An 18,892-nucleotide genomic window follows, 5' to 3' on the forward strand; every position below is an offset into this window, starting at 1 on the left:
TGGTAGCTTGATGGGGATGGCATTGAATCTATAAATTACCTTGGGCAGTATGGCCATTTTCACAATATTGATTCTTCCTATCCATGAGCATGGTATGTTCTTCCATTTGTTTATGTCCTCTTTTATTTCACTGAACAGTGGTTTGTAGTTCTCCTTGAAGAGGTCCTTTACATCCCTTGTAAGTTGGATTCCTAGGTATTTTATTCTCTTTGAAGCAATTGTGAATGGAAGTTCATTCATGATTTGGTTCTCTGTCTGTTACTGATGTATAAGAATGCTTGTGATTTTTGCACATTAATTTTGTATCCTGAGACTTTGCTGAAGTTTCTTATCAGCTTAAGGAGATTTTGGGCTGAGATGATGGGGTTTTCTAAATATACAATCATGTCATCTGCAAACAGGGACAATTTGACTTCTTCTTTTCCTAACTGAATACCCTTGATTTCTTTCTCTTGCCTGATTGCCCTAGCCAGAACTTCCAACACTATGTTGAATAGGAGTGGGGAGAGAGGGCATCCCTGTCTTGTGCCAGTTTTCAAAGGGAATTTTTCTAGTTTTTGCCCATTCAGTATGATATTGGCTGTGGGTTTGTCATAAATAGCTCTTATGATTTTGAGATATGTTCCATCAATACCGAATTTATTGAGAGTTTTTAGCATGAAGGGCTGTTGAATTTTGTCAAAGGCCTTTTCTGCATCTATTGAGATAATCATGTGGTTTTTGTCTTTGGTTCTGTTTATATGGTGGATTACATTTATTGATTTGCGTATGTTGAAGCAGCCTTGCATCCCAGGGATAAAACCAACTTGATCATGGTGGATAAGCTTTTTGATGCGCTGCTGGGTCCGGTTTGCCAGTATTTTATTGAGGATTTTTGCATCGATGTTCATCAGGGATATTGGTCTAAAATTCTCTTTTTTTTGTTGTGTCTCTGCCAGGCTTTGGTATCAGGATGATGTTGGCCTCATAAAATGAGTTAGGGAGGATTCCCTCTTTTTCTATCGATTGGAATAGTTTCAGAAGGAATGGTACCAGCTCCTCCTTGTACCTCTGGTAGAATTCAGCTGTGAATCCATCTGGTCCTGGACTTTTTTTGGTTGGTAGGCTATTAATTATTGCCTCAAGTTCAGAGCCTGCTATTGGTCTATTCAGGGATTCAGCTTCTTCCTGGTTTAGTCTTGGGAGAGTGTAAGTGTCCAGGATATTATCCATTTCTTCTAGATTTTGTAGTTTATTTGCATAGAGGTGTTTATAGTATTCTCTGATGGTAGTTTGTATTTCTGTGGGGTCGGTGGTGATATCCCCTTTATCATTTTTTATTGCGTCTATTTGATTCTTCTCTCTTTCCTTCTTTATTAGTCTTGCTAGCGGTCTATCAATTTTGTTGATCTTTTCAAAAAACCAACTCCTGGATTCATTGATTTTTTGGAGGGTTTTTTGTGTCTCTATCTCCTTCAGTTCTGCTCTGATCTTAGTTATTTCTTGCCTTCTGCTAGCTTTTGAATGTGTTTGCTCTTGCTTCTCTAGTTCTTTTAATTGTGATGTTATAGTGTCAATTTTAGATCTTTCCAGCTTTCTCTTGTGGGCATTTAGTGCTATAAATTTCCCTCTACACACTGCTTTAAATGTGTCCCAGAGATTCTGGTATGTTGTATCTTTGTTCTCATTGGTTTCAAAGAACATCTTTATTTCTACCTTCATTTCGTTATGTACCCAGTAGTCATTCAGGAGCAGGTTATTCAGTTTCCATGTAGTTGAGCAGTTTTGATTGAGTTTCTTAGTCCTGAGTTCTAGTTTGATTGCACTGTGGTCTGAGAGACAGTTTGTTATAATTTCTGTTCTTGTACATTTGTTGAGGAGTGCTTTACTTCCAATTACGTGGTCAATTTTGGAATAAGTGTGATGTGGTGCTGAGAAGAATGTATATTCTGTTGATTTGGGGTGGAGAGTTCTGTAGATGTCTATTAGGTCTGCTTGCTGCAGAGATGAGTTCAATTCCTGGATATCCTTGTTAACTTTCTGTCTTGTTGATCGGTCTAATGTTGACAATGGGGTGTTGAAGTCTCCCATTATTATTGTATGGGAGTCTAAGTCTCTTTGTAAGTCTCTAAGGACTTGCTTTATGAAGCTGGGTGCTCCTGTATTGGGTGCATATATATTTAGGATAGTTATCTCTTCCTGTTGAATTGATCTCTTTACCATTATGTAATGGCCTTCTTTGTCTCTTTTGATCTTTGATGGTTTAAAGTCTGTTTTATCAGAGACTAGTATTGCAACCCCTGCTTTTTTCTGTTCTCCATTTGCTTGGTAGATCTTCCTCCATCCCTTTATTTTGAGCCTATGTATGTCTCTGCATGTGAGATGGGTCTCCTGAATACAGCAGACTGATGGGTCTTGATTCTTTATCCAGTTTGCCAGTCTGTGTCTTTTAATTGGACCATTTAGTCCATTTACATTTAAGGTTAATATTGTTATGTGTGAACTTGATCCTGCCATTATGATATTAACTGGTTATTTTGCTCGTTAGTTGATGCAGTTTCTTCCTAGCCTCGATGGTCTTTACATTTTGGCTTGTTTTTGCAATGGCTGGTACCAGTTGTTCCTTTCCATGTTTAGTGCTTCCTTCAGAGTCTCTTGTAAGGCAGGCCTGGTGGTGACAAAATCTCTAAGCATTTGCTTATCTGTAAAGGATTTTATTTCTCCTTCACTTATGAAACTTAGTTTGGCTGGATATGAAATTCTGGGTTGCAAATTATTTTCTTTAAGAATGTTGAATATTGGCCCCCACTCTCTTCTGGCTTGTAGAGTTTCTGCCGAGATATCTGCTGTTAGTCTGATGGGCTTCCCTTTGTGGGTAACCCGACCTTTCTCTCTGGCTGCCCTTAAGATTTTTTCCTTCATTTCAACTTTGGTGAATCTGGCAATTATGTGTCTTGGAGTTGCTCTTCTCGAGGAGTATCTTTGTGGCGTTCTCTGTATTTCCTGAATTTGAATGTTGGCCTGCCCTACTAGGTTGGGGAAGTTCTCCTGGTTGATATCCTGAAGAATATTTTCCAACTTGCTTCCATTTTCCCCCTCACTTTCAGGCACCCCAATCAGACGTAGATTTGATCTTTTTACATAATCCCATACTTCTTGCAGGCTTTGTTCATTTCTTTTTCTTCTTTTTTCTTTAGATTTCTCTTCTCGCTTCATTTCATTCATTTGATCCTCAATCGCGGATACTCTTTCTTCCAGTTGATCGAGTCGGTTACTGAAGCTTGTGCATTTGTCACTTATTTCTTGTGTCATGGTTTTCATCTCTGTCCGTTCGTTTATGGCCTTCTCTGCATTAATTATTCTGGTTATCAATTCTTCCACTCTTTTTTCAAGCTTTTTAGTTTCTTTGCGCTGGGTATGTAATTCCTCCTTTAGCTCTGAGAAGTTTGATGGACTGAAGCCTTCTTCTCTCATCTCATCGAAGTCATTCTCCGTCCAGCTTTGATCCGTTGCTGGCGATGAGCTGCGTTCCTTTGCAGGGGGAGATGCACTCTTACTTTTTGAATTTCCAGCTTTTCTGCCCTGCTTTTTCCCCATCTTTGTGGTGTTATCTGCCTCTGGTCTTTGATGATGGTGACGTACTGATGGGGTTTTGGTGTGGGTGACCTTCCTGTTTGTTAGTTTTCCTTCTAACAGTCAGGACTCTCAGCTGTAGGTCTGTTGGAGATTGCTTGAGGTCCACTCCAGACCCTGTTTGCCTGGGTGTCAGTAGCAGAGGCTGCAGAAGATAGAATACTGCTGAACAGTGAGTGTACCTGTCTGATTCTTGCTTTGGAAGCTTCCTCTCAGGGGTGTACTCCACCGTGTGAGGTGTGGGGTGTCGGTCTGCCCTAGTGGAGGATGTCTCCCAGTTAGGCTACTCAGGGTTCAGGAACCCACTTGAGCAGGCAGTCTGTCTGTTCTCAGATCTCAACCTCCGTGTTGGGAGATTCACCGCTCTCTTCAAAGCTGTCAGACAGAGTTGCTTGCATCTGCAGAGGTTTCTGCTGCTTTTTGTTGTTGTTGTTGTTGTTGTTGTTTAGCTGTGCCCTGTCCCCAGAGGTGGAGTCTACAGAGACTGGCAGGCCTTCTTGAGCTGCTGTGAGCTCCACCCAGTTTGATCTTCCCAGGGCTTTGTTTACCTACTTAAGCCTCAGTAATGGCGGGCGCCCCTCCCCCAGCCTCGCTGCTGCCTTGTGGTTAGATCGCAGACTGCTGTGCTAGCAATGAGGAAGGCTCCGTGGGCGTGGGACCCTCCCGGCCAGGTGTGGGATATAATCTCCTGGTGTGCCCCTTTGCTTAAAGCACAGTATTGGGGTGGGAGTTACCCGATTTTCCAGGTGTTGCGTGTCTCTGTTCCCCTGGCTAGGAAAAGGGATTCCCTTCCCCCTTGTGCTTCCCAGGTGAGGTGATGCCTCGCCCTGCTTCAGCTCTCACTGGTCGGGCTGCAGCAGCTGACCAGCACCGATTGTCCAGCACTCCCCAGTGAGATGAACCCAGTACCTCAGTTGATAATGCAGAAATCACCTGTCTTCTGTGTTGCTCCCGCTGGAAGCTGGAGACTGGTGCTGTTCCTATTCGGCCATCTTGCTCTGCCCCCGAAGCTACACTGTTACAAGTGTCCTTTATTTTGCCGGGTGTCGTTTAATATAACCTGAACTTCACTGTGAAAAGCCAAGGAATTGGGTTTCCATTCTTACAACAGTAAAAAATTAGTGTAAAGAAATATAGCCAAAAACCACTAGGAGAATTAAAATCATAAACTACAAAATGTTTATTTGACACATAAGGAAGTAGTAGAGGAGGAACAGAAACAAAAAGAGATGAGACGAATTGAAAACATATAGCAAATTGTAGACGAGAATCCAACCATTGTTAAGTGAAGAAATGACAGGACTTTGCTCACATTAGCAGGACCGCTGAGCACTGTGGGGAGAACAGACATGGGCAGGAGGTGAGGGACAGTGTTAGTGACACAATTCAGGAGTGACAGGGTAGTGGGGACTTAGGGGAAGGTGGGGTGTGAGGGATGAGAAGGGCAGAGAGAAGGGCTGGAGAAGCAGGAGGTGAGGAAAAGGAGCAGAGGAAAGAATTCTAAAGCAGTGGAAGAGCCTAGCAGGGGGTTCTTTGCATTCGGTATTCAATACATTTTGTTGGACTTCCTAAAAGCTAATTGGCTCTTTATGATTTAAAAAAAAAGAGTTATAAAAATACCAAGTGTCCAGATAAAATATGCACACTGCTTAGATGTGCATAGTTCAGGAAAACAGGCAGTGCTTGAGCGTCGGTGAAGAGCATTGGGTCTGCATGGAGCACTCGCAACTTTGAGGTGATGACTACAGGCTCCCGGTTGCAATAGACAGTAACAAACCCTGCTTCTCTGTATTCAGGAGATGTTCTGGACTCACACAGGGAAACTCCGGGCTAAGGAATGAAGGTAATTTTAAATGCAACAACCCAGAGCCACAGATCCATAGTCTGGGAAAGTAAAACTTAAGAGCTTTGTAATGCTGTTTTGACACAGGTCTTTTACAGATTGGAATTCTAATCATTCAGGGATTATCAACATTGTGCTACCTACTGTATTAATAAACAAAAAGGACACTTCGTCTCTATGAGAATCTCTACGTGGTGGCTTCAGACAAAACTTCACCAGGTTTCGAGAAAAAACCCCTGTCTCTACACCTCCATTCCCAGGGCGAGCTCTCTCTGGCATGAAGTTCCCCGTGGTGAGTTTCCCTGTACAAAGGTCCAAGGGGAGAGGGAGTGGGAGGCAGAGAGTCCAGTTCAGGGACTGGGATTCCAGGACGAGTAGGGAAGGGGAAGGGGCTGGGCGCAGCCTGGGGGTCTCTCCCTGGTTTCTACAGACAGATCCTCGTCCAGGACTCAGGCAGACAGTGTGACAAAGAGGCTTGGTGTAGGAGAAGAGGGATCAGGACGAAGTCCCAGGTCCTGGGCGTGGCTCTTAGGGTCTCAGGCTCCCAGAGCCTTGTCTGCATTGGGGAGGCACAGAGTTGGGGATTCCCCACTCCCCTAGTTTCACTTCTTCTCCCAACCTGTATCTTCTCCCAACCTGTATCTTCCTGTATCTTCTCCCAACCTGTATCTTCCAGGATACTCCTGACAAGTCCAGTTCCCACTCTCATTGGGTGTCGGATGTCTAGAGAAGCCAATCAGCGTCGCCGCGGTCTCAGTTCTAAAGTCCTCACGCGCCCACCAGGACTCAGAGTCTCCTCAGACGCCGAGATGCGGTCATGGCGCCCCGAACCCTGCTCCTGCTGCTCTCGGGGGCCCTGACCCTGACTGAGACCTGGGCCGGTGAGTGCGGGGTCGGGAGGAAAATGGCCTCTGCGGGGAGGAGCGAGGGGACCGCAGGCGGGGGCGCAGGGCCCGGGGAGCCGCGCGGGGAGGAGGGTCGGGCGGGTCTCAGCCTCTCCTCGCCCCCAGGCTCGCACTCCATGAGGTATTTCAGCACCGCCCTGTCCCGGCCCGGCCGCGGGGAGCCCCGGTATCTCGAAGTCGGCTACGTGGACGACACGCAGTTCGTGCGGTTCGACAGTGACGCCGAGAGTCCGAGGATGGAGCCGCGGGCGCCGTGGATGAACCAGGAGGGGCCGGAGTATTGGGAAGAGGAAACACGGAGAGCCAAGGAGGCCGCACAGAATTTTCGAGGGTGCCTGCGGACCCTGCGCGGCTACTACAACCAGAGCGAGGCCGGTGAGTGGCCCCGGCCCGGGGCGCAGGTCACGACCCCTCCCCATCCCCCACGGACGGGTCGCCCCGAGTCTCCGGGTCCGAGATCCGAGCCGAGGCCGCGGGGCCCGCCCAGACCCTCCACCGGGGAGAGCCCCAGGCGCCTTTACCGGGTTTCATTTTCAGTTGAGGCCAAAATTCCCGCGGGTTGGTCAGGGCGGGGCGGGGCTCGGTGGGCGGGGCTGACCGCGGGGGCGGGGCCAGGGTCTCACACCCTCCAGACGATGTACGGCTGCGACCTGGGACCCGACGGGCGCCTCCTCCGCGGGTATTACCAGTCCGCCTACGACGGCAGGGATTACATCGCCCTGAGCGAGGACCTGCGCTCCTGGACCGCGGCAGACACGGCGGCTCAGAACACCCAGCGCAAGCTGGAGGCGGCCGGTGACGCGGAGAGGGTGAGAGCCTACCTGGAGGGGACGTGCGTGGAGTGGCTCCGCAGACACCTGGAGAACGCAAAGGAGACGCTGCAGCGCGCGGGTACCAGGGGCACTGGGGAGCCTTCCCCATCACCTCTAGATCGCCCGGGATGGCCTCCCATGAAGAGGGGAGGAAAATGGGATCAGCGCTAGAATGTCGCCCTCCCTTGAATGGAGAATGGCATGAGTTTTCCTAATTTCCTCTGAGGGCCCCCTCTGCTCTCTAGGACAATTAAGGGATGACGTCTCTGAGGACATGGAGGGGAAGACAGTCCCCAGAATACTGATCAGGGGTCTCCTTTGAACCCTGCAGCAGCCTTGGGCACCGTGAACTTTTCTCTCAGGCCTTGTTCTCTGCCTCACACTCAATGTGTTTGAAGGTCTGATTCCAGCTTTTCTGAGTCCCTCGGCCTCCACTCAGGTCAGGACCAGAAGTCCCTGTTCCTCCCTCAGAGTCTAGAACTCTCCAAGGAATAGGAGATTATCCCAGGTGGCCTGTGTCCAGTCTGGTGTCTGGCTTCTGTGCTCCCTTCCTCACCCCAGGTGTCCTGTTCATTCTCAGGGTGGTCACATGGGTGCTGCTGGAGTGTCCCATGAGAGATGCAAAGCCCCTGAATTTTCTGACTCTTCCCATCAGATCCCCCAAAGACACATGTGACCCACCATCCCGTCTCTGACCATGAGGCCATCCTAAGGTGCTGGGCCCTGGGCTTCTACCCTGCGGAGATCACACTGACCTGGCAGCGGGATGGGGAGGAGCAAACTCAGGACACCGAGCTTGTGGAGACCAGGCCAGGAGGAGATGGAACCTTCCAGAAGTGGGGAGCTGTGGTGGTGCCTTCTGGAGAAGAGCAGAGATACACGTGCCATGTGCAGCACGAGGGGCTGCCGGAGCCCCTCACCCTGAGATGGGGTAAGGAGGGGGATGAGGGGTCATGTCTCTTCTCAGGGAAAGCAGGAGCCCTTCTGGAGCCCTTCAGCAGGGTCAGGGCCCCTCATCTTCCCCTCCTTTCCCAGAGCCATCTTCCCAGTCCACCATCCCCATTGTGGGCATTGTTGCTGGCCTGGCTGTCCTAGCAGTTGTGGTCACCGGAGCTGTGGTCGCTGCTGTGATGTGGAGGAGGAAGAGCTCAGGTAGGGAAGGGGTGAGGGGTGGGGTCTGGGTTTTCTTGTCCCATTGGGGATTTCAAGCCCCAGGTAGAAGTGTCCACTGCCTCATTACTGGGAAGCAGCATCCACACAGGGGCTAACCCAGCCTGGAACCCTGTGTGCCAGCACTTACTCTTTTGTGTAGCACATGTGACAATGAAGGACGGATGTATCACCTTGATGATTATGGTATTGGGGTCCTGATTCCAGCATTCATGAATCAGGGGAAGGTCCCTGCTAAGGACAGACCTTAGGAGGGGAGTTGGTCCAGGACACACACCTGCTTTCCTCCTGTTTCCTGATCCTGCCCTGGGTCTGTAGTCATCATTCTGGAAATTTCTCTTGGGTCCAAAGGAGGTTCCTCTAAGATCTTATGGCCCTGCTTCCTCCCAGTCCCCTCACAGGACATTTTCTTCCCACAGGTGGAAAAGGAGGGAGCTACTCTCAGGCTGCGTGTAAGTGGTGGGGGTGGGAGTGTGGAGGAGCTCACGAACCCCATAATTCCTCCTGTCCCATGTCTCCTGCGGGCTCTGACCAGGTCCTGTTTTTATTCTACCCCAGTCAGCGACAGTGCCCAGGGCTCTGCTGTGTCTCTCACGGCTTGAAAAGCTGAGATTCTTGGGGTCTAGAGTAGGCTGGGGGGGTGGGGGGTGGGGCAGAGGGGAAAGGCCTGCGTAATGGAGATTCTTTGATTGTGACGTTTCGAGTGTGTGGTGGCTGTTCAGAGTGTCATCACTTACCATGACTGACTTGAATTTGTTCATGACTGTTGTTTTCTGTAGCCTGAGACAATTGTCTTGTGTGGGACTGAGATGCAGGATTTCTTCACATCTCCCTTTTGTGACTTCAAGACACTCTGGCATCTCTTTCTGCAAGGCATCTGAATGTGTCTGCGTCCCTGTTAGCATAATGTGAGGAGGTGGAGAGACAGCCCAGCCCCGTGTCCACCATGTCCCCTGTTCCCACGCTGACCAGTGTTTCCTCCCCAGTCATCTTTCCTGTTCCAGAGAGGTGGGGCTGGATGTCTCCATCTCAGTCTCAACTTTATGTGCACTGAGCTGCAACTTCTTACTTCCCTACTGAAAATAAGAATCTGAATATAAATTTGTTTTCTCAAATATTTGCTATGAGAGGTTGATGGATTAATTAAATAAGTCAAATCCTAGAATCTGAGAGAGCAAATAAAGACCTGAGAACCTTCCAGAATCTACATGTTCCCTGTGCTGAGTCTGTTGCAGGTGGGGGGTGGAGAAGGCTGTGAGTAGCCCAGTGTGGACTGGGCCTGTGCCTAGTTGCTGTTCAGTTCTTCGTGGGCTTTATGTGGTCAGTCCTCAGCTGGGTCACCTTCACTGATCCGTCGTCCTTGTCCCTTCAGTGGAAACTTGTCCAGTGGGAACTGTGACCACAGAGGCTCAGACATCTCCCAGGGCGGCCCCTGCACACGGGGGTCTCTGCATTCTGAGACAAATTTTCAGAGCCATTCACCTCCTGCCCTGCTTCTAGAGCTTCTGTTCTGCTCTGCTCTCCTGCCCTCTCTCCCTGCCCTGGTTCTAGTGATCTTGGTGCTGAATCCAACCCCAACTCATGAATCTATAAAGCAGAGTCTAATTTAGACTTATTTGTCTCTGAAATTGGACCCATCATCAAGGACTGTTATTTCCTGAACAGAGAACCTGGTTATGAGTTGCAGTGTGCTGGGGTGGGGGGTGCGGGGGGCGTTGCTGTAGAAAGAGGGATGGGGGAGGGAGGGCACACAAGCAGCACTGCTGAGAAAAACATAAGTGGCCTCTATCTCAGTGTGAGGGGACCTTGTGCTGTAGCTGCCACAAAATGGCATTTGGCCTGAGGCTATGTTAATAAAGATACTGTCTTTAGAATAGGGAGGTGCTCTATAGTGATCATTCATTCAACTGACCTTTGTCATTGGCCAGACATAGGACAGAATTGTTCTGCATCTGGGGAACACCATTGAAGTAAAATCAGAAAAATCTCTGGCCTTTTGTAGCCTATGTTCCAGTGGGAAGAGGCAGACGATAGATACACTATAACCAGATTAAGGCAGGAAAGTTCTAGAAAGTGGTAAGTGCTGTGAGGCAGGTGATCCAGGATGTGGGCAGTGGGGACAGGGAAGGTGGCTATTGTGCTGGATGGCCAGTGTGTGTCTTGTTGCAAAGGTGACCTTTGAGGAAGGATTTGAGGGACATGAGGATGTCTGGGGAAGTTATTTCCAGGCAGAGGAACCTCCAGTCCAAATGCACTATGGCAGGAAGGTGTCTGTGTTCCCAGAAGAGCAAGGAGGCCAGGAGGGCTGGACAGAGAGAAACTGAGGTGAGGTCAGAGGTGCGGCCAGAGCAGGTGGGCTTGAGGAAAATGGGGTTGGATCTGACCTTTGCTCTGAGTGGGATGAAGAGTCAGAGGACAGTTTTGAGCAGAAGAGGGCCATGATATAACTTCTCTTTTAAAAGGATCTCTGACTGCTGTGCTGACAACAGAATTGAGAGCTGAGGGACGAGGGAGGCAGAAGGGAAAACAGTAGGAAGCGAGTACAGTATTCCAGACTGGAGATGTCGGTGACCTTGACTAGGGCATGAGAAGGGGAAAGAGTGGGACGTGAGGGGATTCTGGATGCATTTGAAGATGGACTCACAGCATTTGCCAATGGATTGTATCTGTGGTGTGAGAAAGACGAATTAAGGACACCCATAGTTGTAAAAAGAGTGAGTAGAAGGAAGGGTGGAGCTGCTGTCAGTGGAGATGGGGAGACTCTGGCAGGAACATACTGAGGAGGGGGCATCACAGGCACTCAGTGGAGATGTCTACTAGGAATGCAGGTGAGGGAGCTGGGGTGGAATTTGGACAGACAACTCTGGAGTTTAGAGGAAAGGAGAAATAGACTGGGCAGGAGAAATAGATTTAGGAGGTCACACCATATAAACGATACTTAAAACCTCAAGCATGGATGAGGGCACCCAAGGCAGTGATTGACTGTGGAAAATAATGAGGGCAAGGACTGAACCCTACACCTCCAATTCTAAGGGATGTGATCAGACCACACGCAGAGCAGACTGCACGGTTCTGACCCCACATCTAGAGGACACTTAGACAAGGAACTTCTGTGTGAACAGGGATCACCTGGATGTGGTGCTGAGATCCAGGAAGTCTGGAGTAGAGCAAGAGATTCTTGATGTATGAAAAGGCTGGAGCTCATGTTGCTGGTCTCCAGATCAAGAACACCAGGATCCCACATGCCTGAGCAACAGCCTCACCTCTAGGGCTTGTTATATAAAGGATTCCTTGGTCTTGAGCATAAAACTCTGAGACAGGTGTTCTGGGAAGTGGCCCGAGTATTTTCTAATCTGCGCCAGCAATCCTGTTGCTCAACTAGATCAGGAACCACTGAGATCAGTGATCAGAGAGTGCCCAGGGTGGGTGGGTGGGGTGGGTTTTCAAATCCTGTTTAAAAGAGGATTTTTCTCACAGAAAGAAAAGGGAGGATGTGTATCATCAGTTATGAGATGTGACATTCCCTGTTGTTCTCTCCACAGTGGGGTAGAGGCCAGGTAGACAATTCAGGATGTGGCTCTCACACAAGGAACACCTCTGAATGGGGCTCTCTGACACCCGCCCACAGACTCATTTCCCACTCACTTCTTGGAGCAAACTATGGAAAACAAATTTCTGTAATGTACACATAAAGTCATATATCTGGTATTGGGGGCTAGTTTTATTGTGGGGAAGGCCACAGAAGCAGGTTGGAACCTACACATCCAGGAACAGAATCCACAGCCCACCCTGGATCAGGTCCCTCCTAGGAACAACTGCCCCTGCTGCTGAGCACAGACGCCACTGCTCACACCTCTGACACCTGGTGCTGGACACTGGACCCTGAGGCCAGGACAGACGTCACTGCTGCACCTGGAAACTGGACATCACTACTGTCACTCAGCCCTTTTTACTAAAATGTGTTCTGCACAGTCCCAGCCTCTCTGTCACCGCATTCTGGCTCAGAGTCTGGCAGTGATATAGGAGTGAAAGAGGGTACAGAAGGCTTTTAATGAAAAGCAGGCTCCAAATTATTTTCTTTTCTATCAGGGTGCAGCCTGTAATATCAAGCTTCAGACATAGACAAGTAAGCTGGAAGCTTGCACAGGTGAATGCTGGCAGCTGTGCCAATAGGAATCGGACACCTGGGACTGGGCATGTTAACAATGCTGACTCCATCTTCCCTTCTCTTTGCCAGGCTCCTTCCTTACAATAAGGGGCAGACAACATGGCGCCGGCCAAGTGGCAAGTCTATTTGCATAATAGGATGAGGGTGGGGTGAACAGCCTTCCACTTGCACTATGGAAATATCACATCTGGTCCAACCAATCTATGTACCCTACATAAATCAGACACCATCTCCTCAAGCCTGCCTGTAAAATCCGATGCACTCCCATACCAGGCCAGAATTCCCTTTTGGGTGCCCCTCTCTCTCACAAGAACAGAGTTGTTCCCCTTTGTCTTTCTTTTGCCTATTAAACCCTTTGCTCCTAAACTCACTCCTCATGTGTCAGTGGCCTTAATCTTCTTGGCTTGAGATGACAAACCCTTAGTATTTACCTAGGACAACGACACCTCTTCAGCAGGTGGTCATCAGACTGGTGGAGCTTAAGACGCATGTCCATGATCAACTGCAGGGGTGACTGGAGTATTGTCCTCTTCCAGGGAGGGAGGTGGTGTCTGTTTCCTCTCAACATCTTGCATGTTGTAAACCAAAAATAACATCAAAGCCACCCCTTCCTAACCATCTCAATTGACACCCTCAGCCAGAGTGCTCAAAAGTTAACCTGAAAGACTGGCTGAGGCCACTATGGGAAGCAGGTGTTGAACATGCCTCACTATGCCCTCTTCCCTTTTGGAATTCAGGAAAAGCTGACCAGCATTTACCACCAACACAGACCTTCAATCTGATCAGAAACATTTACGATCTATTCTCTCTGAAGCCTGGTACCTGGAGGAATCATCTGCATGAGAAAATTTTGGACTCCACAACCTCTTATCATAACCCAGACATTCCTTTCTATTGATAGTAACTCAACAAATTGCCAATCAGAAAAATTAAAAATCTACTTGTAACCCAGAAGCACTACCCCGCAACCCTTGCCTGCTTCAAATTTTTCCAACTTTCTGGACCGAAACAATGTATAGCTTAAAAGTATTTGATTGATGTCTCATATGTTCCTAAAATGTATAAAACCAACCTGTGCCCCAACTACCTTGACCACACGTTCTCAAGGTCTCCTGAGGACTGCGTCATGGGCTGTGGTCACTCACTTTTGGCTCACAATAAATCTCTCCAAATATGTTACCGAGTTTGACTCTTTTCATTGACAGTGTGGAATTCTGGTGTAGTAAGAGGGTTCAGAAGTGTAAGGGGTGGGGAAAAGTGACAAATTTTAATTATTGGAGCAGTGATCCAGGACGAGAACTTTATCTGTTATCTGGTAGGCATGCAGAGTGACTGAATGAACCGGTGACTAATAAATAACATATTTCCACCCATTCCCTTAAGGATAGATTATTACATCAAGTTTTTGTCTATCCCAGTTTATAGTCTAGATTATTGGAGTGGCATTGTGTGATGATGAAATATTTATTCAAACATCTCCCCTCAGCATTGTCTCTTACTAGGATTAAAACACCCAGGTTTGTAAGATCTCAGAGGATCTGGGTCCACACTGATGTTTTATATTAATATTTATATTTTCTTGTGTGTGGAAATATTTCTGGGGAGAGAATCTCTAACATTTATTAGTTTTTATGTGACACCCTCAAAGGCCTAAGAAATCCTAACTTCTAGGTTAGAGGTAGGACCACTCCACGTCTGGACAATGAACAGCTGGTAGCAACCTGTGTTTAGTAGATTAGGGACATGAAATAAATGCTTACATTTTGTTTATCTTTTCCTCTGGGACCAAAAAGATAGAGGTGTACTTGCTTGCTCTTACTCTAAGTTTCTCTCTGTGGGACAGTGATGGAGTTTTCCTCCACCCAAATAACTTTCTGATTCTCCAACAGCAGCTAGAAGTCCTAGAGTTCGACTCAATTCTGACACTAACTACCTGGAGTTCACCTCGGGCTCCACAGGTTTAAGGGCTCAGTCCCACAAGACTGTCCTCACTTCAGATGCAAGTCCCAAGTATCGGGTCCCAGGTTACCTGCACTTCTGTCTATCATGACTGCAAAGTTGGGGTCTCTCACCTCCCAAGGTTTGAGAATTCTTAAACTAACTCAAAGAACTCAGGAGGTTGCTATAGTCATGTAAACCAAAAAACGTCTGAGACAGGTCTCAGTCAGTTTAGAAGTTTATTTTGCCGAGCTGAAGATGCACCTTGGAAACAGAGACACAAATCATTGTAGCATCTGTGGCCCATGCTTTTTCCTAACAGGGTTTTGAGGACTTCAATATTTATAGGGGAAAGACCAGCCAGGAGAGGAAAAAAATAGTCAACTATGCATTCATCTTGTGCTCAGTAAATCTGCATTTTACATAAGATAAAGTAAATGTTGGGTAGAAAAGTCACCATGTGGCTGAAGGGATGATGTCTAGTCTTGTGTTTGTCCTGTACCTGTGAAGATAAGCTGTTAATTTACATTGTTGGGGGAAATTCAACAAAACTCCGTTTTAGAGTAAAGATGTTGGGGCCCACAAGGAATTATCTTGTGAGCAGTTTGTGAGGGAGGCCACCTGGGGAGATATGGGGTCTTCTATCTTTGCAGTTATTTGTTTAGGAACAAAAGAAAGGCAGTTTTTCCATCACTCAGTCTCCAAACTTAACTTTTCCCTTTGGTATAGGGAATTTGGAGTCCTGACATTTTATTTTCCTTTCACACTCAGTATTACAGTTTTTTTTATTGTTGTAGCTTAAATCCCCACCTTTTTGGCACCCGGGACCGGTTTCATGGAAGACAGTTTTTCCATGGACCAGTGGAGGTGGCGGAAGGCAGAGGGAAATGGTTTTGGATGAAACTGTTGCACCTCAGATGATCAGGCATTAGTGTTTCATAAGGAGCCTGCAACCTAGATCTCTCGCATGCAGAGCTCACAATAGGGTTCGTGCTTCTATGAGAATCTAGTTCCGCCACTGATCTGACAGGAGGCGGAACTCTGGTGGTCATGCTCATGCTCTCTCGCCCACCGATCACCTCCTGCTGTGCGGTCTGGTTCCTACCAGGCCAGAAACTTGTACCAGTCCACAGCCCGGGGGTTAGGGACCCCTGGTTTAAATTATGCCACTATAGCAGAACACCTGAGACTGGATCACTTATAACAAACAGAAATTTGTTTCATTCATGGTGTGGAGGATGGGAATTCTCAGATCAAGAGACTGTATCTGGTAGAAAACAAAAGGACAAGAGAGGGTGAGAGGTAGGGGGAAAAGGAGGTCAAACTCACAGCCTCAGGTCCTTTTATGATGAGCCTTAATCCATTAATGAAGGCAGAGCTCTGATGGTCCAATCACCTCTCAAAGGTCCCCTTTCTTTAAAATGTTGCACTTGGTATGAAATATCCAACAGAAGGTTTTTTGGGGAAACATTCAAACCATAGCAGTTATAAAGGATACAAATGAGCAGCCAGATGAAGAGGTGCACAGGGTGGGGTCTGGAAGGGCTCTGAGCACAGGAGCCTCTGTCCCCGTGGAGATGGAGTTCACCATCCTCCCCACACATGGACACACAGATGTGCTCACCAATTGGGAAGCTCTCCGAAACCCAATCTCTAGAGGTTTCTATGTAAATTTCATTGTTTGGCAAGATTAATTAAATCACCGGCCATTGTGTGACTGAACTCAACCTCGAGCCACTCTTTCCTTCCCAGACTTTAGGGATGGGGCTAAAAGTTCCAATCCTCTAATCACAGCTTCGTGTTTCTGGCAACCAGCCCCCATTCTGAAGCTATCTAGGAGCCCCTCGCCCCACAGTCATCTCATTGCCATATTGAAGTCATGTTTATCACTGAGGAGATTGCAAATGTTTTAGAACATGGTTGTCAGGAAACAGGGACATAGACCAAATATTTTTATTGGACCACAGATCACACCCTGGTTTTGACCATATTATCTCTTTTTATAATATTTATTATTTTATTTCAGAGATAATCTCTTGCTCTGTTGCTCAGGGTAGAATGCAGTGGCACAATCATAGCTCACTGTAACCTCGAATTCCTGAACTCAAGTGATCCTTCTGCCTCAGCCTCCTGAGTAGATAGCATTCCAGGTGCACACCACCATGTCCAACTAATTTTTAAATATGTTATAGGAATGGGTCTCACTATTTTGCCCAGGCTGATCTCAAACTCCTGGCCTTAAAGAATGTTCCTACCATTACCTCCCAAACTGATGGAATTATAAGCGTGAGCCACTGTGCCTGGCCAATCACAGATCTCCTATGCCAGAAGAATCATAACAGTGAAAAGATCCTGGCACATTACCAGAATCCTCTTTGGTCATTAGCAATTATCCCAGTGCAGTCCAAAAATAGGAATAGCCTCAGCAACATATGGCTGCACCCTTTCAGGCATTTGGTGAAATCGAGCTAAGAGACAATATCATTTCTTGCTTACACCTCTTTTGAGTAGTTCATGTAACATTGGATTTTCCTCATTACATAACCCATGTGTTCATTCATTTACCCTCAGCTACTATTTGTCCTTCTCTTCATTTATACTAAACATTTATAATTTTGGAAGGAACACTAGGTTCTGCTGCTGTGCTGGGTTAGACTGCAGGGACCAATACTGTTCTAGCAAGTGTCTCCCGTCATCCATTCCAGTTCATAGAGGGGAGGGTTATGCAGGTAGAGAACTGGGTGGTTATCTGACCCCAGGCAATACAGCTGCATTCAGTGTTAGCCCCAACTTTGCCAGATGCAGTGAAGGTACAACCTTCTTCTACAGGCCCCTAGGAATTATTACATAAAGGACATAAAATATATTTACAGTTTCTTGCTTAGGAATAATTCCTGTTTCTGGACTCTATTTGCATCCCTAGTCCTGGGACCACTGCATTAGGGATGAGAAATGCAAGTTGAGGTGAATTACAGTCATTATTCCAGTGTCCTCCCACCATGGGAAGGAATATATGTAGATCACACCAGCACCTTCCCCTGATCCACCAGGAAAAGAGAAGATACTCTCATGTCAAGTGTGAGCACACTCATGAAGGTGTATAAGCCACCCTTCGTGCTTGTTTCCCCACTCTTGCTTTATATACCCAATGTTTCAAATGGCTATTGTAATTCTCTATGGAACTCTTCCTTTGAGGAGGATGTCTCTCTGACCATTGTTGGACATTTTGAGCCGGTGCGTTTTCCGGTGTAAAGAAATATGACTCAGTGGTCCACATAGTCGCAGTACCTCCCATTCAAGTTCTTTGTAGCACTCCGAGCATTTGCATCTGAGATAAAGGAGGAACCTCTCTTAGAAGCCTGCCATGGCCTCCTAACCTGGAAATAAGGAAAAACCTTCAGTTCCTTCAAGAGAAATTCCAGGCACCTAGCCAGCCCGAAAAAGCAAGTGAGTGACCTTATAAACAAGAAGGTAATGATCGCTTAAAACAATAGCCAGCAAAGTTAGAGTCACAAGATGTTTGATTCTCTATAGAAACTAAAAATAACATCTTAACATATGTCCCTGAGTTGTTTTTCAGAAACATAGATTCCCACCTAATAGATCCACTGACAGTGAGACCTTATAAAGGGGAAACTGAGGACTGAACTCTGACCGCCGTTCTTTGTTCTAAATTTATTCCTCAGAGGCCTGGAGAGTCAAGCCCACAAACCAGTACTGGACATTCCTCTCTACTGTCCCCAGCTGTGTAAGGAAGCTGTGTAAGGAAGCTTTGTTTCTTTATCTATCACAAATCAGAGAATCTTTAAATCTACCTAAGACCTGTAAGCTCCCTCATCAGGATTTTCCACCTTTTAAGGCCGAAGCAGTGTATCACTTCTAGGCATTGATTTATGATGTTGCCTGTAACTCTGCTTTCCCAAAATTTGCCCCTGCCTTTAAAAATCCTTGCTTGTGAGCCATCAAAAAGTTTGGGTCTTAAGCGTGAGTTGCCCGATTCTCCTTGTTTGGCGCCCTGCACATAAACGCCCTCCTTTCTCCCACTACAGTCTCAGTGTGGATGTTTGCTTTTACTGCCCCAGGTGAGTGGACCCCAGTTTAGTTTGGTGACACACCTACCACCAGCTGAACAAAGCCCACTCCAGGGTGAAGGTCTATTCCTGTCAACACCCATTTGCTGCTTCCTGGGGCTAATGGTATCAGTCTAACTTGCCAGCTATGTAGTTTCAAGGCCTTCCCATAAAAGAATCTGCTACATAGCCATATGCTATCTCTCTTTTTTTATTAAAGAAAGCCCTTCTTATGTGTATTTTGTGCCTGTGATGTGTGGAATGCAAGAGGAATATATCTTGATTCCACCTATCTCTGCATTGCTACAATCCCAATGTATACTCATCTCACGGACTCATGTGATCACCACAAACAAATGTGGATTTTTTGTTGT

At 47.1% G+C, this 18,892-nt stretch overlaps 1 pseudogene across 1 annotated transcript; it reads left to right on the forward strand.

Annotated features, from left to right (window-relative positions):
- The first annotated feature begins 6,249 nt into the window (after positions 1-6,249).
- Positions 6,250-9,215, forward strand: LOC139363455 (class I histocompatibility antigen, Gogo-B*0101 alpha chain-like; annotated as a pseudogene). The gene is made up of 6 exons (XR_011623865.1): positions 6,250-6,336; positions 6,466-6,735; positions 6,976-7,251; positions 7,828-8,103; positions 8,208-8,324; positions 8,762-9,215. The product of XR_011623865.1 is annotated as a class I histocompatibility antigen, Gogo-B*0101 alpha chain-like (transcript).
- Positions 9,216-18,892: the final 9,677 nt, after the last annotated feature.

The sequence above is a fragment of the Macaca nemestrina genome, chromosome 5, assembly GCF_043159975.1.
Source record: "Macaca nemestrina isolate mMacNem1 chromosome 5, mMacNem.hap1, whole genome shotgun sequence".
NCBI classification, from domain to species: Eukaryota; Metazoa; Chordata; class Mammalia; order Primates; family Cercopithecidae; genus Macaca; species Macaca nemestrina.